The sequence below is a fragment of the Physeter macrocephalus genome, chromosome 10 (genome assembly GCF_002837175.3).
Source record: "Physeter macrocephalus isolate SW-GA chromosome 10, ASM283717v5, whole genome shotgun sequence".
NCBI classification, from domain to species: Eukaryota; Metazoa; Chordata; class Mammalia; order Artiodactyla; family Physeteridae; genus Physeter; species Physeter macrocephalus.
The window spans coordinates 68,119,734-68,144,791 of record NC_041223.1 but is presented as its reverse complement, the minus strand read 5'-3'; the positions used below and the strand labels follow the sequence as shown (position 1 = coordinate 68,144,791).

General features: G+C 38.5%; 1 pseudogene; it reads right to left on the bottom strand.

Annotated features, from left to right (window-relative positions):
- Window positions 1-24,483, bottom strand: part of LOC129392446 (bolA-like protein 3) — a 180,746-nt pseudogene extending 156,263 nt beyond the window's left edge.
- Window positions 24,484-25,058: the final 575 nt, after the last annotated feature.

Below are 25,058 nucleotides of genomic sequence, written 5' to 3'. Positions count from 1 at the left end.
TGGGGTGTTAGGAAGATTCAATAAACAACAGCGGAGAGGTCACAGCCCCTGGCTCTCATGAATGCTCATCATCATACTGTCTCCTTGCCCCTCAGCCCCTGGCATAGTCCCCTGTCCTGCTAGCATTCTCTTCTGCTCCAGAGGCCAACGTCTCCTCTGGTTCAGTCAATACGAACTCTTTCTTGAGCAAAGTCCTGCCGTTTCTTACCTTACTCACAGCAAGCTGTAGCTCTGCTCTTATTTTATTTTTTATTTATTTATTTTTTTAATTTTTATTTATTTATTTATTTATTTTTGCTCTGCTCTTATTAAACCACATGACCGGCTCACCAAAATGTCCTGTCCACCAGCCATTGTACTCAAAGTATATATACACCAGACTAGTGAAGACCAGTTTCCTACACTGAACAAATTTGGGGGCATTTCTGAAAAAGGTTCATAGCATATTAGGGTGCCTGAACTAGCCATTCAAGAATGAACTTTGTAGGGAAAAGATAGAAGATTTGTTTTCCTCCTAAATCAAGACTTTTCCTTCTTCCCTAAATAGTGGGACAATAAATTATTTAATCGTTCTGTCCACAAGCTGAGTACTGCTATGTGAAATACATAGAAAGTGTTTCACATATATCATCACATTTTTCCTTTTTTCAAAGCAACCCTTTAAGAAAGATAATATTATTTTTAAAAATCATTTTATAGACAAGACACAAAGGCTTAGAAAGATTAAGTAACATCAAATGTAGGTCTTTATGTCTCCAAAGCTCATGCTTTAGAATGTACATTTCTAAGTTCTCTGTGATGCTGAAGCTACTGGTCCTGAGATAACAATTTGAGACATTTGAGACATTCTGCTGTAATATCTCCTCAAACCTTAGTTCAGTCCCTCCCAAAACCACAAAAAATGCATATGCACACTCCGAAAATGAAAACATAATACTTTGAAGGGAAGTTGGAAATAACTCTCCACCAGGAAAACACTGATGACCTCAGTCCTAAGTTAGATAGAGGTACAACCACCCCTGTGTTAGATGACTTCTCCATCGGCTGAAGGTATTTTGTGGTGAGCTTTGCATTTCTCACCATGCCCAAGGCACATAACTTTGGTCCTACATTGCCTCACTCTGTGATTTATTGCTGTTATTTGAAATAAAATACTTCTATGCAGAGTAAAACAAAGCAAAAATGAAGGCTTGGAAACTGTTGTGGTTTGTCAATGGTAACGCCACTGGTATAACATTTGCTTGTTTCTGAGGTTTTGAAAATTGCTTTAGAAAGCCTTGGGGCAGAAAGCTTCACTTAATTAAAATATTTTAAATCAAACCACAGGAACTTCAGTTCATAAAGCCTCAGGGTACAGCCAGCAATTGTAAGCAACCTAAATGGAATAGGGTGGATAAATATAATAATATAGTGTATAAAGTTTTATTATTTCTGTTTGCTGGGTTGAAATAATTAGGCAACAGAAAATCTTTGGTTAACTATTGGAATTCTGAGGGTATTCATTAATTGCTACACAACTGGTTTAGGGTTTCCCAAAGAGTGTTCATGGAACATTGGGATAATGCTCCCAGGTTGCTTTGTGAAGAAGGACTGCCTTCTAAAGTAACTTTAGAAAGTACTGCGCCACTTTCTTAAAAGTAGACTTGCTTAGAAAAGGCTCTTAGAAGACCTGCTGTACAGCGACCTGCTTAACTTGTTTAAACCATCTTCCCCAAATGTTTTGACCACAGAGCTTTCCTCCATCTTCCTTTCTCCTAACCCCCATCCTAATGAGCACCTTTTCACAAGCTATGGAGCTAAAAAAAAATTTGAGGAAACACTGATATATATTTTAAAGACAATATTGATACTGAACCAGTTGTAGGTATATGTTGCCAAGCTGGGCTCCTCCCACACTGAATTCCTACTTTTTAAATAAGTGTTGCCTATATGTCTATTCACTCTTTGCTGAAATAAAGATCTGAACATTGTTAGCTGTTCACAAGCAGTAAGATATGCTAGGGGTGCCTTCTGAGTTTATCAGTAGATTGAGTAAAACCATAGAAATTTGGCCTAACTGGAGGGAAGCTCTATCAGACTTGTGGAAAGTTTGAAAAGAAATTTGATTTCATTACCTTAGGTTGATAACTTTGAAGCCTCGAGTGATGTCTAGGAAAGGTCCTTGGGGGAGTCTACTCTGATGTCTAGAGATTATTTATAATTACAATAGCACTTGTTGATGTGTTAAAAGTATCAAATAGTCTGAAAACTACCTGCTCAATGAGTTAAATGTTTTTCTCTTTGAAAGTATTAATTTGCTTAGCAAATTCATTTTTCCTAGGTACAGGAAAGTAATTTTCAACCACTTTTTCCCCAGCTAGAGGAAAGGTAAACTTTAACCTAACCATTTTTCTAATTATCACACATTTTGAATTAATGGGGTCCAAATTAATTAAGGTTTTATTATAGTTTCATCCTTAGGAGACAAGGTTTCATTTCCCTCTTTTGAAGTATTTTCAACCTGAATCAAAAGAAGATTAACCTCACCTCTCTCCTTGCTTGAAGCCAGTGGGTTTCAGCTTCTTTTTTCCTTCCCCAACATACCTGAGGGCTGTGAAACACTCCCTCTGTAAGGAAAAGATGAGGTGTGAGGGGGGCTATAATTAGGAAGGTCTCCCTAGGTGATTCTGATAAGCTCCCTGCCCCGTCTTAAGAATTTCTGGCTTTATGCCTTTGATTAAAACCTTGTAACCCTCAGGCAAGCGTGGAAGTGGGGCAGGAGGGCAGTGGAGGCCCTGACAGGACTCCAGCTAAGCTAGGGCTCTGATGGCAGGGGTTTTTGTTGTTAAGTGGTCAGATAAGTCGTGGAGAATCAAAAGTATAGCAGGCGCCAGAAGCATTACCAGCGCTGTGAGCTGTCTCCACCATTTGTACTGAATACTGGGTGTTCATAACCCAGGAGCAGCCAAAAGGCAGAATGAAGACCTTTGGTGCAAGCAGGGGCAGAGACAGTTAATCTGTTTGACGCTGGAGCTATGAATGAGAAGAAAAGGAGAACCCCATCCAAGTGCTTTCCCACCTTTTCTCCAACCTAAGCCATAGTCTCCTGAAGTCACTGATAAAGAAATATGCTACTAAATGTGGGTTCATGGATGAAATCACCACAGTCATTGCTTTGAATTCCTATGATGGTCTATATTTTGAAGGTTTAGATGAAATAGAACAGCTGGTGAAGAGGAACAAATGTTAAAAAACTTATTTTTACTTGTAAGCAAAATATTAAATGTGGGTAAGGTACCCATTTCCTTTGATATTGATGTACTGAATCTTGTAGGCTGTTAAAAAGCCGTTTTGGAAATAAGTTGCCCTTACCTAATGCTTCTGTTTTTTTACTATGTGCCAGGACGAGTTGAATGCTTATTTAATTACATCTGTATTTATTTAAGTTCCTTTTAACAGGTTGTCCACATTTGATAACATTCCATCTGTCATCTAAATATTCTAACTTGAGGGCAGATCCTGTTGATTAGTGGTGAAGACTGATACGAAAGATCCCCTCTTGTTGCTTTTTCCTCCAACACATTCCAGGATGTTGTTAAGAACATACAAATACTAAGTGACCGTTACATTCGTTTGTCACTGACTTGCCTTTGGATCACTAGGGTTGGGCTGGTTGTCAAGAAATCTGTTTTCTAATAGCTCTGTGAGCGTAAGCAAAAAAAAAAAAAAAAAAAAAAAAAAATCACTTAGGCTTTCAGAATTTCATTTTCTTATCTATTGAACAATGGTTTCTTCCAGAGGCTCGTGTGTGATTTTATAGGTCAGTGACATCTGACTCAACTTTTAGGTTTTAGACACTAGATGGTGATGTTGTGCTGCATTTTAAGAGGTCTGGCCCATCGTAGCCAAGGTCTATATTAGGTTTCTCATTTTCTAAGGTTTTAATAAATATGGCGTATGACTGATGAAACCCTATCCATGAAACAAACACATTGAGCATGGAAATAATGCAAGGAGCAAGAAGAAACCAAAAATAACCTCTGCATGGTTTTTGACAATCTTGATTAGCTTAATCATTCTCTGGCTCCAAAGTCCCTAGCTCCTTTTATCATCTTATTTTTATGTTAGGCAACTTTTTGATCTACTGAAGCTTCACGGGCAGGTCTGCCTCTTGGAACCCACTTCCGTTTCTCACTCATCTCTTCTGCTCAACCCCTCAGATTCCTGGAACTATAGTACTCTCCTCAGAAATACTTGTGAGATCTTAGGCTGTCGGTTGAAATGCCAGATGTATACAAATTAACATAGGTTTTGTTCAGAAGCAAACTCCTTAAGAATACCTTTCTTTATCATAGTTGTAAAACCTGAGGACAACTCTCTCAAAAGTTTCTTCGAGGACCCTTTCTGCTTGTTCACAAAAGCAGCTACGGGAGGAGGAGAAAGGGTTCACTAAAATGGTGGGGCCTCTCTCACTCTTCTTGAGAGTGAGTTTTTTTTGAGCTCAAAACACAGAAAGAAAGAACTCCTACTTGAACTCCTTTTTTCAGGGGGTCCTCCCAGGCCTTGAGTCTGCAGACTTTCTGGATGGCTCATGTTGAGCAATGGTGATCACTCAGCCCAAGCTCCTCTCCTGCAGAAGGCCAACTTGTAGATGAAAGGAGATGTCTGGTTAAACCCCTGCCACCCCCAGGCCTGGGTCCTCCCAGCACCGACTAGGCATTTTGGAGTGGAATATGTTCATTTTGAATGATTTAAAACAACTTTTTAACATAATTATATCCCACTTAAGAAAATGTACCTATATGTCTTCCCCCTTGGTGACATGAGTAATTGGAAATGGGGGCGGGGTGGGGGGAAATCCCCTCACTAGATAGTCTGTGTGCTGTCTCAGAAAGACAGCTGTACCATACAGGGCTGGGGAAGTCGGACCATGCAGATGGGTTACTGCTGCCCTCAGGTGTGATCATCCTTTTTTTTTTTTAATTGGAGTATAATTGCTTTACAATGTTGTGTTAGCTTCTGCTGTACAATGAAGTGAATCAGCTCTTTGTATATATATATCCCCTCCCTCTTGGACCTCCCTCCCATCCCCCCCCCCATTCTGCCCATCTAGGTCACCACAGAGCACCGAGCTGAGCTCCCTGTGCTATACAGCAGGTTCCCACTAGCTATCTATTTTACACATGTGAGTGTATTTATGTCAAACCTAATCTCCCAGTTCATCCCACCCTCCCCTTCTCCCACTGTGTCCACATGTCCATTCTCTACATCTGTATCTCTATTCCTGCCCTGGAAATAAGTTCATCTGTACTATTTTTCTAGATACCACATATATGCATTAATATACAATATTTGTTTTTCTCTTTCTGACTTACTTCTCTCTGTATGACAGACTCTAGGTCCATCAACATTTCTATAAATGACCCAGTTTTGTTCCTTTTTATGGCTGAGTAATATTCCATTGTTTATATATGTACTACATCTTCTTTATCCATTCGTCAATGGACATTTAGGTTGTTTCCATGACCTGGCGATTGTAAATAGTGCTGCAATGAACATTGGGGTAAATGTGTCTTTTCTTTTTTAATTTAATTTTATTTTGGAGTAGAGTTGATTAACAATGTTGTGTTAGTTTCAGGTGTACAGCAAAGTGATTCAGTTATACACATACATATATCTATTCTTTTTCAAATTCTTTTCCCATTTAGGTCATTATAGAGTAGAGCAGAGTTCCCTGTGCTATACAGCAAGTCCTTGCTGGTTGTCTCTTTTAAATATAGCAGTGTGTGCATGTCAACCCCAAACTCCTAGTCTGTCCCTCCCCCTGCATCCCTTTCCCTCTGGTAACCATAAGTTTGTTCTCTAAGTCTGTGAGTCTGTTTCTGTTTTATAAATAAGTTTGTTTGTATCATTTTTTTTCAAGATTCTGCATATAAGCAATACTGTATGATATTTGTCTTTCTCTATCTGACTTATTTCCCGTGATCATCCTGATTTACCGAACTGGCAGTCGTCGTGGTTCTCATGACAGGTTGGGTCATCCTATTACAGGACCCAATCCTGGATCTCCACCACAGTCCATAAACCTCTGCTGTCTTTTGGCTAGGTGACACAATAAATCGTCACTTTACTTTTTTTCCACTTACCCTCCAACACATTGAAATATAATTCATTTGAGGCTTATGAAAAGAAAAATAGTTTTAAATTTGAAATGTTCCACTCCACATAGATAAGGCTGAATGAAAATTAACTTGACTCTTATAATCCTCTAATTTAAAGCCAAGAGAAAAGAGGCCTTTTCACATAGTCTAGAAACATCCACCTCATGGAGCGTTTTTATTGCTTGGTCTAAGGAACCTGAGGCAGAGACAGGCTCTCTGAGGACGTGAGACTCAGAATTCACACATTGAATTCTTACATGTTTTTCCCCCAATCATTAAGCAATAGAAGAAATACGACTAGAGGATACAAAGAAACAAAAAAACTTTGAGACAAAGGCAAAGGGAACTCGAGTGATTTTATATAGCCAGAAGAATGTACTCAGAGGGTAGTACAAAGACCACTTTTCTTATGAATTAAACCTGTATTTGGGGTGATAGCAAGGAGATAAATATAATGTGGAACTTGGCACAAATGAATAGAAAGCCACACAGCTATTCAAACCATGTCTTTTTCAGTTTTATTGTATAGCTACAACAGAGCAGTTTAAAAGACCAGAATAAACGTGACCTAAACATTTGTCTATCTTAGGTTTTACAAGTACAGTTTGAACTAAACTGTGCCAAATAAGGAAAGAAAGCCATGAAAGTAAATACATAATAGTCTAGCATTGTACCTAAAATGGAATAGAGAACACTAAGCAAATAGACACTAAATTTAAAATGCATTTCAAATATTATTTAGGGAATTTTAAAAATCATTTTATTCCAAGTATGGCAGATAACGGCAAATTTAGTAGGACTTGGTAAGAGAATTTCATCAAAAGCAATAAAAAGGTAGAATGAAACCTGAATATGTTCTGATTTATATAGTTCATTCAAGTTCTGGGCCATTTGTTCTGGTAAATATAGATTCCTTGATTCTAAAATTTCTATAAAGGTAATTTGTTTACCCCAAAAAGGCTTTATACTAGGTTACTAACTGGGCTACCATACATCTTTTAGTTGTATTCTTTATGTTCTGCTTTGTGTCTTCTACGTGAAGCTTTTACACACTTCAGTACTATTGTTTTCCAAGGGAAATTTTTATCAAGAAAATGATGTAGGGGATGGAAGAACATTCTTAAATCTTACAAGAGGTGGGTTTTTGCTTTGTTTTTGTAAACCATAGACATTTATTTTTCACAATTCTTGAGGCCCCAAGTCCGAAATTGAAGTATTGGCAGGTTTGGTTTCTTCCGAGGCCTCTCTCCTTGCCTTCCAGATGACAACTTTCTCGCTGTATCTTTACTTGGTTGTCTCTCTGTGTGTGCCCGTGTCTGGTGTCTATCTGTCTGTGTCCTAACCTCCTTTTCTTATAAGGACACCAGCTATGTTGGTTTAAGACCCAGACATATGACCTCATTTTACCTTAATTACCTCTTTAAAGGCCCCATCTCCAAATACCATCACATTCAGAGGTACTGGGTGTTAGGACTTCAGCACAGGAATTTGGAGGAGGGGGCAACACAAGTCTGCCCCAAACACAATTCTATGTTTAACTTTTTGAGAAACTGCCAAACTGTTTTCCAAAACAGCTGTGCCACTTGATATTCCCACCATGGATGTATGAGGGTTCCAATTTCTCCACATCCTCAACAGTACTTGTGATTGTCTTTTGATTGTAACCATCTTAGTTGTGTGAGACGTGGTATCTCCTTGTGGTTTTTGTTTTTGTTTTTTCTTTTTTAACGTCTTTATTGGAGTGTAACTGTTTTACAATGGTGTGTTAGTTTCTGCTTTACAACAAAGTGAATCAGTTATACATATACATATGTTCCCATGGCTCTTCCCTCTTGCGTCTCCCTCCCTCCCACCCTCCCTATCCCACCCCTCTCGTGGTCACAAAGCACAGAGGTGATCTCCCTGTGCTATGCGGCAGCTTCCCACTAGCTATCTAATTTACATTTGGTAGTGCATATATGTCCCTGCCACTCTCTCACTTCGTCACAGCTTACCCTTCCCCCTCCCCATGTCCTCAAGTCCATGCTCTAGTAGGTCTGTGTTTTATTCCCGTCCTACCACTAATCTCTTCATGACATTTTTTTTTCTTAGATTCCATATATATGTGTTAGCATACGGTATTTGTTTTTCTCCTTCTGACTTACTTCACTCTGTATGACAGACTCCAGGTCTATCCACCTCATTACAAATAACTCAGTTTCATTTCTTTTTATGGCTGAGTAATATTCCATTGCATATATGTGCCACATCTTCTTTATCCATTCATCTGTCGATGGACACTTACGTTGCCTCCTTGTCCTGGCTATTGTAAATAGAGCTGCAATGAACATTGTGGTACATGACTCGTTTTGAATTATGGTTTTCTCAGGGTATATGCCCAGTAGTGGGATTATGGGGTCGTATGGTAGTTCTATTTGTAGTTTTTTCCTCCTTGTGGTTTTGAATTGCATTTCCCTAATAAGTGATGAGGTCGAGCATCTTTCCATGTGCTTGCTTGTTGGCCATTTGCATATCTGCTTTGGAGAAATGTCTATTCCAGTCCTTTGCCTATTTTTGAGTTGGGTTATTTGTCTTTTTTATTGTTGTGTCATAAGTGTTCTATATATATTCTGCATACTAGACCTTTACGAGATATATGATTTGCTAATTGTTGCTGTTTATCTAAGCTGGTTGGGTGAAGAAAAAAACCTTCCCCAAACAAATGTAGTATTTAATATTTATGGGTAAAATAGTCATGAGTCCCTATCTAACGCACGGACAATCATCATGATGGGGAGCGAGATTCCCTTTCCCTCACTGTGAGAAGGGAACTTCCTTTACAATGTCTGTGTGGTGGTTGAAGAGAGGGCTTTACGGGGAAGCTGGGCTCAGGTGTCGTGCTGAAGTCAGTCACTCCTTCAGATATGATTCTGAGTCACTGGTTCTTAATGCTAAGGCACAATATAACGGTGAATAAATATACCACTTAGGGGAGTCAAGCGTGGAACAACTGAGTACATGAAGAACGAGTGTTGTGGAGGTCTGTAGGGCTCTAAAGAAGAATACAGAGGTTAGGAGAAGGGATGGGAGATAGTTGGCTAGGTGAGCGAGGCAGGTGGCAATGAAGGGTGTTCCAGCTAAGGAAACAAAGCATGTGGAGACAAAGCGAGTGGGAGAGTGGCCTGTGCTGCTGTGGTAAGCAGGACCCAGGCAAAGCTGGAACATAACAGGTTCTATTCAAAATATCCCTCTCTAGCCGAAGAATAACAGGACACCTTAGACAGAGGTGTATTTTAAACAGAGGAGAGCCATTAGCAGTTTTGCGTCTATAGTAATACTCTGATTACACTGTACTGTAGTCAAAAGTTCTGATTTTTTTCTGCTGTTTTGAAGTTTCTGGGGAAAGTCTCATTATAGCTCTTATAGAATAGCACAAATTCAAATTGGGAATTGACTTCAGTACCGAATCCAGAGAAGGCCATTAGACTTTTATATGGGGATAGAAGTTCATATTATAGTAAGTAAAATTGTAAAAAGATAGTCAATTTATAAAGAACTGCTTGTTGTAAAAACCTTTTTATTTTATTTATTTATTTATTTATTTATTTTTTGTGGTACGCGGGCCTCTCACTGTTGTGGCCTCTCCCGTTGCGGAGCACAGGCTCCGGACGCACAGGCTCAGCGGCCATAGCCCACGGCCTAGCCGCTCCGCGGCATGTGGGATCTTCCCGGACCGGGGCACGAACCCGTGTCCCCTGCATCGGCAGGCGGACCCTCAACCACTGCGCCACCAGGGAAGCCCTAAAAACCTTTTTAAAAGCATCCTTTGTAGTGCTTTAATAGTCATTCTAAAAATTTTAAATATAAACCACTGCGCCACGAGGGAAGCCCTAAAAACCTTTTTAAAAGCATCCTTTGTAGTGCTTTAATAGTCATTCTAAAAATTTTAAATATAGTTTTGATAGGATAGTAGTTTGATAGGATCAACTCTCACAATTTCCAACACTGTAATTTTTCTCATATGATTTGTTTAATCTTAAAAATCCAATAAGTAATTTAAAAATAGAGTTATAAAGCCTCATTACACTATATGGACCCGCTGGAAAGTCAATAAGCAATCGACTTGCTGAGCCCTCTGAGATATGATATTTTTAAATGCAGTAATATGAAGGGGAAAAATTTATTGGAAGTTAGATCAGTTTAATTCTGGTTTGTGTGAATACTGTGAAGAATAGATATGCCATTATCACTGTCATCTCTTTGCTTTAGTCTCTAAGAATTTCATCTTCTCCTAGGATTATCAAAGTGAGAATAAATTTTACTAATTGATAAATATATGTATGTGCCTGTATATATACGTGCATATTTGTGTATGTATATACACACATATATGTATATATGTGTGTGTACACACATGATTGTGCAAGATATGTCATATTACTCTTCTAAGAACTGAGAAAGTGTTCTCCTGAGTGCCCACCACACCCAGGTGGTGGGTAATTCAGTCCCATTCATCACTGAGTCTCCCCTCCTGAGTAAGTTGATAAGAAAGCCCAGAATTTTGTATACAGCAACATGTTCAAGGAGAGCCCTTTAGTTTTCAGCTTACCTTGGTCAACCTGATATTCTCATGGTTCTCAGAGATGATGGTTCTGCTTGTTCCAGCCACTCATGGTTCTGGGAATCTTTGCTGAGCCTGGAAAGCCCAACCCAGCTTCCCTTGGGGGCCATGAAACAATTGCTCTATGAGGTCCTGAGACCTTCCCGGGGCCCTTGGGGGCGAAGAACTCAGATTCTACTATTTTCAGTTTCCTGCCTGATCTTGGAAGATCTCTGAGAAAGCCCTCTATGAGTTTAAGCTTTTGAAACCAAAAGCCAGGGAGTGATCAAGGGATGTTTTTCTGCTAACACACAAAGGCATTCTCTGACCACGAAAAGGAAGAATATAGTGAGAACGAAACAAAAGATTTTACCCTATCATATGTGTGCTTCTTGTTTTTTTCATCTAGTCAACTAACTGGGTACTATGAGTTCATGTATGTAGCAATGGAGATGTTTGCAGTAATAATTAAAATGATAATGAAAACAAAAGCAAGAAGTCAGCATTTGCATGGTTGCTATATGCCAGGCCAATGTGAAGCTGAGAGATTTACAAGCACTAATGTCTTTTTCCTCACAGCCCCATGAGGTGGGCGCCACGTTGTCCCTATTTTGGAGGTAAGGAGGGTGTAGCTTAGAAAGGTTAAGTAACTTGCCTGAGATCCCTCAGGTCCTAGGTGATGGGGCTGAAATTGCTCGGCTCCAGAGCCCAGCTATTAACCCTCTGCTTAACTTTTGCTCCTTTCATAGGAATCACTCTTCATGCTTTGGGAGCTATGAGGCTTTTCACTACGTTACACTGCCCTCTCTCAGCAACAAAGCAACAGGAAGGAAACTCGAGGAGCACGGTGGTCCTTTTCCTTACCACCAGAGTTCTTTTGGTGCGAATTTCCACTGGAATGCACATCAAGTAATGGTTTGTTAGAGGTGGTTAGACCCTGAAATTGAATTTAGAATAAAATAACGGATTTTAGAGACGTGATTACATTGCTGGTATTTAAACATGGACTCCAAGGTAGATGCACTTGCCAACATGAAATTACATGTATCTACATTTGTCTTCATGTTTTTTGCCTACATATTTCTGCTTGTTTTCCCAGTCTAGGGCAGGTTTTAACGTTGAGCAGATTTATGTAAGACATTTAAAGTCAGGTTTAAAATGAGATGACTCAGCTGTAAATTTGTTTCCTAGACAAAAATGCTAGGTATCATTTTGCAGAAAGTTTCTCTTTAGGCTAATGAATGAAAAAATACCTATGTCAACGAAAACTCATTTATTAACTTGCTGCTTTGCCGCCTCAAATAATTTCCAAACATTTCAAATTATGCCAAATTTAATATACATATATATGAATGTACGTGTGTATATACATACATACATATATGCACATATATATCAATGGGTGTATATATATATGTGTGTTCTCCCCAGTTGAAACCTTTGACATGTTTCAATATATTCGTGATACTTATTATAATGTTTCAATAATTTGTTATTTAGCAGTTATGCTTATTTGTGACCCACATTGTTTCAACTTAATGAATGTTAAGAATATTCTGATGAAATATATTTGACACCTGAATGCGGTCTTGCGTCCTGTTACGGGAAAGGACACATGTGACAGACTGGAATCAGCTTGGGATTTTGGCAGGCACTTCTTGCTGTGGGCCAGCGAAGATCCCACTACCTATTAGAAGGGGCTTTCATGCCTAATTCTGGTGTGATGGAGTCATTAGGAGAACACCTAGTTTCCTCAGTGGTGTTGAGATGTGAGGCTAAAAAGAATTCCAAGCCCTGAGGGTGGAGAAGATTCCAACCATTAGAAAGCAACTCCTAAACATTTTTCTACTGTAAAGTTGGCTCCTGTTGCCTTAGGTTTTTGAGGAAATTCCTTTTGCTTCATTCAACTGAGGATGCTTTAATATATGTTATTTCATACAGACCAAATCCCAGGTCTATACAGAAGAATCAGCTGCGGTTTGGGAAGCAGCTCTATGGGGACTGAGATAATAGCTCATTACCTCCAGGGAAACGTGATTGTATTAACCCCTACAGATGCATGAATGTGATCTTCCTAGTGTTGGTTAGGCCTGTGTGCTCATTCCAGGCAAGAATGCCTTGCCCTTGGTCCAGTGGACCCTTTTAGTATGGCATCCATGGTATCAAAAACTCTGTGATGTTCATCTCACAGAATTTTGAAAATGATCCTTTTCAGTGCCATTGAATCACAGCCCTGAAATATCTTTGACATTTAAATACATTCACATTGCCCTTAAACAGAATTGGTGTTTTGATGTTTAAAGTATTTCTGCTGCCTCTGATAACATTTTTCACAAGCCTTCTCAGCAGAAAGTCCATCCAGTTTGGCTACCCACAGGAGGAATTTGCTTGAAAATTATGTTCTCCCCTGTTTCTTTTCCTAATCATTTGTGATACAAGTCCTAACATGAAATTAAAATTCTTTTATAATTTCATTATCTAGGAAGCGATTTTGCAGTCTGTTGAGGATCCAATGTTGAAGTACAGCACAGTGTACAAAATAATCCTTGTTTTAATACATCGCTATGGCTCTCACAGGAACCTCTGCTCAGCTCAGTTTATCATTAACCTCTACGTTACTCAGGTTTCCAAGTCTTTAATTCAAAATGAAAATTAAATAATATTCATTTTGCCAGGGCAGTTCATAGAGAAATTGGTTTTAAAAACCCTATATTTTTCAATTAGAAAGGCTCTCACTGTAACCATGTCTAGTTTTCCTAATTGTTTAGAACCCAAACACTAGAAGCCAGAAAACGTTCAGAGAATGGACTCAGAGCCCCCCAGGCCCCCATTGCAATACACACCATTACTCTTGACGGGCACTAGTTAAAACGTTATGAAACCACTGAGCATGTCGCAGGAAACCAAAATCAAACAAATATCTACCCCAGTGAGTTTTTCAGGAGATGCAAAAAGCATTTTTAGCTTGTATATAAATTTAAAAGTGAGTATTTTTAACTAGGAGTAATTACGGTATTTTGGCTTATTTAGGTTAGGCTATTTTCATATTCAATTATCATAAAGCCGTGTGGCATGTTGGAAAGGCATAAGCTTTGCAGCTTCAAAAAAGGTGGACTGAATTCAGTTCTGTGCCTTAATGGAACCGGCTGGTTTAGCCACTCGAAACCTCAGTTTACTCATTTGTAAATGGGAAATAACCATACTACTTCCTAGGGCTGTTATGAGTATGAGATGAAACATAAATGAAAGGACCTAGGATACAACTTGGCATAGACTAGTCTCCTATTAAATTTTCCTTTCTTTTCTTTTTACCTATCAATTATTTAAAAATAGAACTGGGTAGAAAAGCATAAAAGTAGAGCTTCCTGAATTTTGCTGCTGAAAGTCAGGCTCAGATTCATGGATCAGGCTTTATAAAATCTCACCAAGCCCTCAGGATTGATATTTCTATAACATTAACAAAAGAGAAAAATGAGACCTTTTTTTTTTTTTTTCTTCCTCGTGCCTATTATTTTTTGATTCTCTTTTTGTTCACTCACACTGTATTTAAGTGGAAATCACTTCAAGCCCTTGAACCACCCTCCAGAAGCTTTGCTAAATCCCACATTTTTGGTTTCACTCCCGACACAGTACTGTGTCCCCTACCTTTGAAGTCTTTGAAGTGTCCACATTGTAGGCTGAACCTGTGGTGAAGCCCAAACTGGTGGTTTCGACTGCACAAGCCCATTTAAAGCTGGGACGTGGTGGGGGGAATTGAAGCGGGATATGAGAAGGGGTGGTGTTGGCTTCCCTTTCTTGACCCCCACCTCTCTCCACTCTCAGTCTCTTCAAACACTCCTGCTATAGTCGCAGACATATCAAAGCCTGCTCTACTATGGCTGCGGTCACACTGAGGCTGGAAGTGACTGCCTTACCGAACCACAGCTGTTCACTGCCGAAGGGGAGTGAACTGAAGCGGGAAGTGCATCGTGAGGTCTTCAGTTGCAGCTGATGACCTCATGTTTCTTTACCTGGGAGAGATTTGAATCAGGGGTAAAAGATAGAGCAAAACACCTAGAATGTGGGATTTATGTTATGAATTTTTATAAAATACCCTTATGGTAAATTATAAATATATATGATTTATGTTTTTATAATTCTATAATATACCTATATATTTTTCAACATTGTATGATATGGTTTTATGGTTTTTTAAATAAATATAAATGGTATTACACTATACAATTTTGCAAAAATGTTCAGAAGGAGTATAGTAATGAAACTGAGAGCTAAACTGGACTGAAATACTCCTTTGCCACTAACAAGCCGTACGGCCTCAGGTGAGTCACTTCACCTTTCCTTGCCTCGGTTTCCTCATCTATTAAATGGGGTTGTAATAGCTTCGATCTCTCAGGCTTGTGGTGGATATTAAATATGAATGTAAAGAAAATCAAATAATGTATGTAAGGCACTTAGAACAACACAAGGCACATTGTAAACACTGTATTTGCTCTTATTATTGTTAACATGTTTTTGAAGTTAATATATTTTGACAGATTATTTGAAATGCCATATCATTGCTCATTTTAACTGTTGTATCATACACCATTGCCTACATATGCCATAATATATATTTATCCATTCTCCTGTTCACTGATAATACTTCTTCCAATGAGAAGTACAAACAATAAGAAAATGAACACTTTTGCACTCATTGCTTTGAGTACAATATGCAAAAACATCTCAAGATAAAGAATTCCTGGCTTATAGGGTATGAACGCCAACAGATTTACTCAATATTGCCAAATTGCTCTCCAAACAGTTGGACCAATTCATGCTCCTAATGTCAGTGCGTGAGAATTTCCATTGCTCCACACCCTTGCCAACTTTAACATCGTTACCAATCTGGTGGGTGTGAAATGGGAGTGAATGGCATCTCATTGTTTACATTTTATTACTAATTGGACTGAGAGTCTTTTTCATGTGTTCATTGGCCATTTTGATTCCTTTTCTGTTCCTGTCCTTTGCTCATTTTTCTACTGAGTTTTTTCCCGTTATTGATTTCCTTACCTATATTTTTGGATAATAATTATCTGTTGATTATATGGGTTGCAAATATCTGTTCCAAGTCCATGACTTATCTTTTAAATTTTATTATGCTGTCTTTGGTGAACAAGTTTTACATTTTATAATAAATTCAATGTATCAGTTGTTTCTTTTATGGCTTAGGCTTCTTGGCACTTTGTCTAGGAAATTCTGCCCTAAAATTACCTAAACCACGTTGGTAAAGTCAGATGTCTACATTTTCTTTGAAAATTGTCAGTGTTGATTTTTGTATACAGATCTTTAGTTCAGCTGGAATTTATTATTGTTTATGGTGTAAAGTGTGCTTCTATTTTTTTCCATCTAGAAAACCAATTATCTCAGCAAATTTTTTGAGCAGGGTGTTTTATTTTTTCATAGCTGTGCAATGTCAGTTCTGTCAAATTAAAAGTAGGCGATTATGCAAATCTTCTTTCTGTTTTATTCATCAATGTGTATATTTTTGCATCAATACAATATTGCAAAATATCTTCAAAAAACATCTTAATATCTGTTAGAGATAGTTTTCCCATTTTGTTCCTTTAAAAAATGATCTTAGCTATTCTTGAAATTTTGCACTTTCATGTGTCAGGTTCCATGAAAAATTCTGTAGGCTTATTAAATCGAATACTTTGATTGTATAGATTAATTTAGGAAGAACTGATATCTTTATTATATGATGTCTTCTAATCCATTATCAAGTGACAGTGCTTTATTTATTTAGGTCATACTTTATGTACTTCACGCATATTCTCCTGACATTTTATAATTTTTTTCCATAAAGTTCTTGAATCTCATTTCTTAGGTTTATTATGAAGTAGCTAAAAGTTTTGATTGCTATTATAAATGCAAGGGCTTTTTTTCCACTTAAATTTTTTATTTTTGTTTATACCGGTATATAGGAATGCTCTATTCTTTAAAAGCCTTAATAGTTTATTTGTAAGTCCTCTTGAATTTTCTGTGTAGGTAATTATGTTTTGGTCTTTCTTCCCAATCTTTAAACTTTTATTTCTTTTCCTTATCTTATTGCATTACCTAGGATACATACATAGCTCAGTGCTGAATAGAAACCAGAATAGAAGGCTTTCTTGTCTTTTTTCTGACCTCAGTGTTAATTTGGTCACAGACTGCTGATTGCTGCAAATATTGGAATGATGCCTTCGATCAGATTAAGGAAATTTTCTTCCACTAGAATAGCACTATATTTTGCTAATAATTCTGCCTTAAATCATGAATCTTGAATTTTGCAAAGAAATTTTTGCAACTGCTGAGCTAATCATTTACTTTTTTCTAATTGAAATTGTCCATGTAGCCTAGGTCACTATTAAGTTATTTTTTATATGAATTATCTGCATTCCTGGGATAAGTATGGCATGGTTATGGATGAAGAGGGGGAGAAAACCATGTAAACATCTAAGAGAAGAGCATTCCAGGAAGAGGGGCCAGCGAGGGCAAAGGTCAGCAGGGTATCTGGTCTTTTTGCAAGATGACTGAGTAGCGTGGTCGGATGTGGGACATCTAGGACATCTCTGGCAACAAATTATCCAGGTGTTGTGTTGGTTCCAGCCTATGGAGAGTAATGCAGTTGGCTAGGCATGCTTGCACACTCTCCCGGGCCCGTCTTACTTTCGGCGAGCCCCGCAGACATTTCCCCCACTGGAACCAATGCTGTGGCTTGACCAGCCCTTGCGTTTCTTAGTTTGACTGCAGGATGCACCTCAGCAACAACCACTGGGGGGCTTGGAAGAACAAGTTAATACTCACAAGTCCTGGAGGGTACACTGAATGCCCAAATCAAACAGCAAGGTCAGGATAGAGTGAAAAGGAGGGGGCAGGACCTGGAACTCTACCTGTATCAGTGTCCCAGGGTGGGATATCTAGGAGTTCTCAGAGCTGCTCTATATTGGTGAATTTAAAACATTAAGAGCAGAAACTAGGGAGTCAGAAGGGAGAAGCAGTGTCATTGAAGCAATTGGTTATCTGTGTTTCCCAAGGCTTTCATCGCGAAGGGAAACTTCATGGGTAGAGGCAGCCTTGTTCCTTATCTAGTTGGTTTTCTAATAACTGTGTCATGTAGCTGGCAGTGTGCTTATTCAAGGTGGATGCCTTTGGAATGCATGCCTTGGCAATCAAAAGCTTAAGGTCAGGCACTCGCACTTATACTGCCCCAGGCTAGGAGCTCTATGATTCTCAGGGCAGTGTGTTCTTTGCACACATCGCTGTGTATTCCACCCTAATTCTATCCATTCAGGTCATACTTGTAATCCTCTTTCAGCTGTTTGGAGGCAGAGCTAAACTCAGTCTTCTCTCTAGTTCATAAAGACACACCTCTGTGGGCTGACCTTCTATGATAAAGTTGAATACTTTGCTTCTGGGACCTCTTGGCCAACATTCAACCCCGGTTTATATCCAGTGATGAGTGAACAGGAAGCATGTCCAAGCCACACTCTAACATTGCATGGGTCTATACTGGCGAATACTATCTTTTATAAGTGATTTCAGAGAAGATTAGAAGAAGATCCAAGATGCGCTAAGTTGATCCTGAATGTTGTGAGAAGCAAGAAGAGGCTACGACTCTCTTTCAAGTGAGTTAAATTAATGGAGATAGTATATATTTTTAAATTTAGTTCAAGAGTGCGATATCCTGGCAGTCTAAGGACATTAAACACACTCTTGTATACTGAGGATCTAAGGTTTCTTTTTCAGTGCTAAAACTGGAAGGCAAAGAAATGGAAATACTGAGTGGGACACATGCAATACATTTGAAGAAAGCTCGAGGGGGGAAACACTGGAGCTCTGTCTCACCTATGTGTGAGGCCAGAGGCAGAACAATCTCTATTTGCCTTTGGGGATAGATATACCCATCCATCAGGCTGCATCTGGTGCACAGACTGAGGCCTTGACACCCACGTGCTGAAGGATTTATTGGTCTTGTTCAGGGACTCGTAAACCTCCTTCTGGGCTTCCTTTCTCTGGCTTCTTGTCCGTGCTGTACTTGGACTCACTAAGCCTATTGGTTATGCTGGTCAGTGTTTCAGTCCTCTCCTTTGTGAAGGAGACAGTGTTATACTTCTTGTGCCTTTGAGTATCTCACAGGCTGAGACAAAGAAATCTTCTCCTTAGCAAAGAAATCTTCACACTTGTCAGCAGACGACACAATGACAAACCCGGGAGATTGTATTTTCTCTCCTTACCTTCTCTCTCTCTTCATTTTTATTTTTTGTAGAAACACATAGCTTTGTCTTGCTAGCTAGATGGCAATATTTTTCTTTTCTCTTAGTCTCTTCCTCGGAATAGGTGACTGGCTGCTTGGTTGATGATCATGATCATGTGACACCATCATTCCTCCATCACGGCTCTGTGGCCTCGGGTAGCCAATAGCTCAGGATGTGTCTACCTTTGTCTTTTGACATCATCCTAGTTTTGCTCTGCCCTAAGACTACTAAGCATATATTTACACGGGTAGGTAAGGTAAATGATTCTTGTTTCAAAAGAGCTATTTTTCTGAGAAAGAATTTATCTTGGGATTTCTTTAAATGTTACACTCTCCAAATGCATTTCAAATTAATTTTACTTGTGAAAATTCTATTTAGATACTCAGTTGATGTGTGTTGTATGGATTAGTACATGTGCCTATTTCAAGTTACAAGGGACACTAGACTTGAAACATGCTTGAAATGAATTATTTTGAAACTGTGCAAATTGATGTAGTATTTTAAAATGATAAGCTGTCCTGAGATGCACTGAAAATCCCTTGAAAGGTGTGTGAGGAAAGTGCCATTAGAGGCAGAAATGTGCCTGGTTTTAAAACAGTAACGATAGGTACATATTTGAACTCTAACTATTCCAAGTGCCTTCCTTGTAGTGTCTCTTGTGATTCTCGCAACAACCCTCGGAAGTATGCACTACTTTTACCCTAGGGAGAAGCGGAAGGTATAGTGAATGGGAGCATGTATCTTGGATCCATGAGCAAGATATTTAACCTCTCTTTGTCCCATAGTCCTTAGCTGTGAAATGGGTACTTATCTTTTATGATCATTAAATGAATCAAAATTTTAAAGCTCTTAAAACAGTTTCTGGTACATAATAAATACACAGATGTTAGCTCTGATTATCTAATCTTACAGATCGGTTAGCATTTTTACAGATGTATAACTGAGGTATCAAGGCCCAGGGTGATTAAATAACTTACCTGATGTTACACAGCAAATATCAGAGCTAGAATAGAAATCGTGGAAAACTGACTGTACAACACAAGTCTTTCCACTGGTACTCATACAAGGCACCATACTGTTCCTTGTTGCAGGAGATATTTTATTGAAAGATATCAATTCTATAAATGGGCAGGTGGTGCCACTCATTATTTTCTGAATGTACTAGAAATTGCAAAAATAAATTCTGGATAAAATTTAGCTTTAGGCAGAGTTAGCTTTAGTTGTAGGTGCCGAATAATTTCAGGTAACCTGTTTCTGGTTTCTTTCTTCTTTTTTTTTTTTCTGGAGGAGAAGAAGTCATTGCTTCGACAAGATCTGTTAAACAATGTATATGGATTTAAAGGCCCATGACAAGGACTCCAAAGACCAAATGTGTACTTGAAATCCATGTTCTCCATCAGCATTCCAAAGCCTCTGTCTTTTTTTCTTTCACAGCCTGGTCTCCCTCTTATCAATATCTTTTGCCACAAGGCTCTGTTTTTCCTTTTTTTACAGGCTCAGCATTTAATAAACTATAATATACTGCACTATACTATAATGTACTGTATGATACATACTAAGAGGAAAGCAAAGAATACTTGTTTCTGAAATTTATGATTACAAATAGCTGAATAGTGAATATGCTAGACTACAGAATCAAGAGTTAAAATGATATTGATAGACTAAGGAAAAAAGAAATGTACCTAGGAGATAGGTATCCTAAGCCAGTTTCATGAAGTATGTTGCTGGCTTTGACTTGATAGTAGTTCACATAAAATACTTCATGATTTTCGTAATTACAAATTCAAACATCAACGGAGACACTCTTGCTCTAAGAATTCACACACTTTTGGACTCTACTGTAGGTCAAGGAAAGTCAGATACCAACTGTGTCCCGCCATGCTCAGTGCGTCCTGGGTTTCACTTTAGAAGGGCCTTTGATACACTGGGGATTTCAGGTGTTGGTAGCTAGGCGGTAATAAGATCGGTGATTGGAGAAGCTGAAGGACGATTATTTTAGGGAAGAACAAATGTGATGTGCACTTCTGTTGGTGCGTTTTCACAATGCCCCAGTTCACGGGATTGGAAGGAGGCCCCAGAGTAAGCAATGTACTTGTCTCCTCGCAGAGGCAGTTGGCTTTCTGCTGTGTGTGCTGTCTGTTCAGTGCAGTGGCTGTGGATCCAAAGAATCAATCAGAATTGGGAGATAAATGAAAGAACGGCTGGAGACACTTGACCTCAAATGGAGCAGGAGAAATCTTGGAATTACCAAGAAATATCTTTGCCGAGTCACCATTTATTTATTCAAGGATGTTCTGAACTTCTTAACACAATAATTTTAATTAATTTAATTATAAGTACTTTTTTAAAAAAATATCATATCATTCTGCATGATTTTCAACTTGTCCTGTAATTGAATAAAGTGACTCAAAGATGGAGAGTCACTTTGGGAACTGCTGAGAGTATGTTTCAAGACAAGACACAATGTAGTGGAGCCAGAAGCAATTCTAGAAGCAATTCAGGGTGAATGTGTGTGTGCTTGTGTTTGTATAAGAGAGGATGGTTAATGCCGTTTTTTTAACAAATGCAAATCGATACCATCATTTTAATGGCTGCATGAATTTTCTATTATATGGATGCATTTTAATTTTTAAAAACAAATTCTAAATTGAGAAATTCAGGTTCTTCTCAACTTTTTCTTATTATAAATAATATTTTTCTCCACATACCTTTGCATGCATCTTTGTCCACATGTGCAATTATTTTTTTAGGACAGGACCGCAGACATGGAAATTCCGGGTTAATGGAATATATCACTTAAGGTGTGTTTCTGTATTACCTGCTCAACCCATATTTCTACTAGTATTCAACAAGTATATCTTTTCCCCCAGATTATTAACAGTCTTTTAAAATGTTGCCAGTTGGATCAATGCAATGTGCTATTTCCTTAGTCTTTTAATTGTATTTCTTTGATTACTTGTGAGGATCAGCATATTTTGTTAGGTTCATTGATTATTTCTACTTGTTTTTGTGAATTGCTTGCTTATCTAAAAGCATACTGTTTTTTTCGTTTAACTTAAAGAGCACCATAGCAGAAGACACTGGTGCCCCACCAGTATACCCTTAGATTTCTCTTTTTCGTGTGTCCAGTTTTGTGGACACTGGCTCTGAGTATGTTTTTACTCCTGACAACCAGAGCATGTATGTCTTTGCAGACGGACTGTACCCAGCCTTCTGGAAGTAGCTTTGCTTGTGTGCTCGGAGGGATGGGTATGTGTGAGGGGGTAGGAGATAGTGTTATTAACCTACGGCTGACTGACCAGGGTAGGGATACAAATACTGCAGCTTCCTCAAACCCTGAGGGAGACAACTCTATAGAATGACCTGCACTGTGGTCAGAGTCCCCAGCATGAATGAGCCCAGGTTACCCTCTGCAGGTAACCTTGCCTGGCTTCCTTTCCGTCCCTATCCCTCTACCATTTTTTCCCCCTGGGGACACTTACTAATAAATCACTTTCACACACATTTTGGTCTCAAGATATGATTCTACAAAAAGTAATTTAAGACAAACACTTTACTTATTAAAGATATTTTCTCTCTGTGATTAGAATTAATCTTTGCAGTTTATTAATCTCATTTTCTTTCGGGAACATTTGATCATGTAGACATTGCGGTATTGTTTTGTTATATGCAGAGGCAAATCTGATGTTTCCCCTTCATAACTCATCTTTTACATATTTTAAAAAATCTATTTCTTAGCCCCACATTATATAAACATTCACCTTTCTTTATTTTTGTTTTCCAAATAAATCCTTAGATTGACTCTGCTTGTGATTTAAGGTTCTTAGATCAATGGGTTTAGAGATTTCATCAAATTCAAGGAATTTTCAGTCATTATTTCTTCAAGTATTTTTCTGCTTCCCTCTGCGACTTCAGTTTCATGCTTTAGACTGCTTGATATTTTCTCACAGGTCTCTGATGTTGTGTTCATTTTTTAAACTTGTTTTTTTTCTTTTCATATTTTCATTTTTAATGAGTTTCCATTGCTGTGCTTTCAAGCTCATTGATATTTTCTACAGTATCTAATCTGCTTTTAATTATAGTCAATGTATTTTTACTGTCAGATATTGTATTTTCCATCTTTAGGAATTTTATTTGTGCCTTTTTAAACATCTTCTGCTTGTCTCCTCATCATATTCATGTTTTCCTCTAGCATCTTTAACTTTTGGAATGTATTTATAACAGTTGTTTTGACATCTCTGTCTGCTAGTTTTGTCACCTCTGTGATTTCTGTGTCTGTTTCTATTGATTGATATTTTTTCTGGTTATGGATCATATTTTATTGCATCTTTGCATGTATGGTAATATGTAAAGAGTATTACTATTCTTTGAGTGCCAGATATTGTGAATATTGATTGGATGACATCCACTGTGAATTTTACACTATTGGCTGTTGGATTTTATTACATTCTTTTAAATAGTGATGGTGTTTGCTCTGGTGTGCAGATAAGTTATATGGACTCAGTAGGATCATTCTGACTTCCTTTTAAGCGTTTACATAGCAGATCCTGAGCCGCCTTTGATCTGGTGCTAATTTAGCCCCATTGCTAAGGTAATCCTTTCTGAGCATGCCAACCACTGCCCCATGACTTATCACTCTGGTAGGTGAGAACAAAAACTATTCCTACCTCTCTCTGTGCAAGTTCTACATATTGTTTAACAACTCTGTTCTGGTGGGGTTTCTCATGCATGTGCCCAGCAGGGCTCAGCCAAAGATTTGGAGACACCCTGCTGCAGAGCCTTCTCTCTGCCCAGCGCTCTCCTCCCACCTACTTTGTCCTACACATTCTAGCTGCTGTGGCCTTTCCAAACTGTAATCTCTTCCTCCTTAATTCAATGTACAGCTGAACTTTGTTTGTAGTCTTTCTCTCTGCCCTGTGGCCTGGATGCTCTCTAGGCAGTAAGCTGGGACCATTGCAGGGCTCACCTTATTTGTTTCCCTTCCCTCAGGGATCACAGTCTTGTGCTCCCTATAGACTGCTTTGTGAAATCATTGTTTCACACATTTTGTCCTGTCTTGTAGTTATTTAATTTGGTGGGTATATGTGGTCCCTGTTACTCCATCTTTGCTGGAATCAGAAATCTTTGGTCGATGCCCCTTGGCATCACTCTCTTCCTCAGTTCTCCATCATCATTTTGCCTGCCCAAAGGCCAGAGGAAAGAAAGGTCAGTGTTTAGTGAGAGATCAGTATATGTTAACGGAAAAGGTAGGGAGAAGTGTGATGAAAAGACGGTTTTAAACAAGGGCAGGAGAAGGACTTCCTTAAGCATATTTGTTCTTAGAATGATCTCTGTGCCTCTTTACACTTCTGTGTCTCACTGCTCACCAGCTGTACTTCTTAAAGATCTCCAGGTAATAGTTATCAACCTTGTGAGAAGTAGGGACTGCCACATCCCTCAGGACTCCTTTAAGAGATATTTGAATCTCAGAAATAGCCATTTGTGCCATTGTCTCAGCATTCACCTAATGAGAATTTTCTGTTTTACTCCAGACACTTCATTTTCTGCCTCTCTTCACAGGTAAGGGAAGTTACACATTGAAGGACTGGCTAATGATTCAGTTCCACATCACTGAACTACCTCGGAGGAAACTTAAAATGCTGCAGAATCATGATTACTTATCCAAAGAGTATATGGGTTTTTACAAATACATTTTTAGTGCCTGGATGAATCTGTTGATACAATGGTTACTTTACTCTCCTTCTCGTCTCTGTAAGAAATCTACTGGCTTGTTATGTATTACATATATGGCCATGCCGAGTGGAGATTCTGAAGAATAATAGCATAGCTTTTAGGACTGACCCACCAGAGGAAAAAAAATAAGCATAGGACAGTCTTTTTCACTTAAGTTTTTAAAATGTTTCCTTGTAAATAGTTTAATAAATAATAGAAATGGAACATGCATGTTTCCATGGCCAAGGTCAAGAAATATAACACTGCCAAGACCAGAAATATCCTCTGTGCATTCCTTTATTATTAGAACCCTCTTTCCCTCCCCTAAATGTAATGAGTCTTCACTCTGAA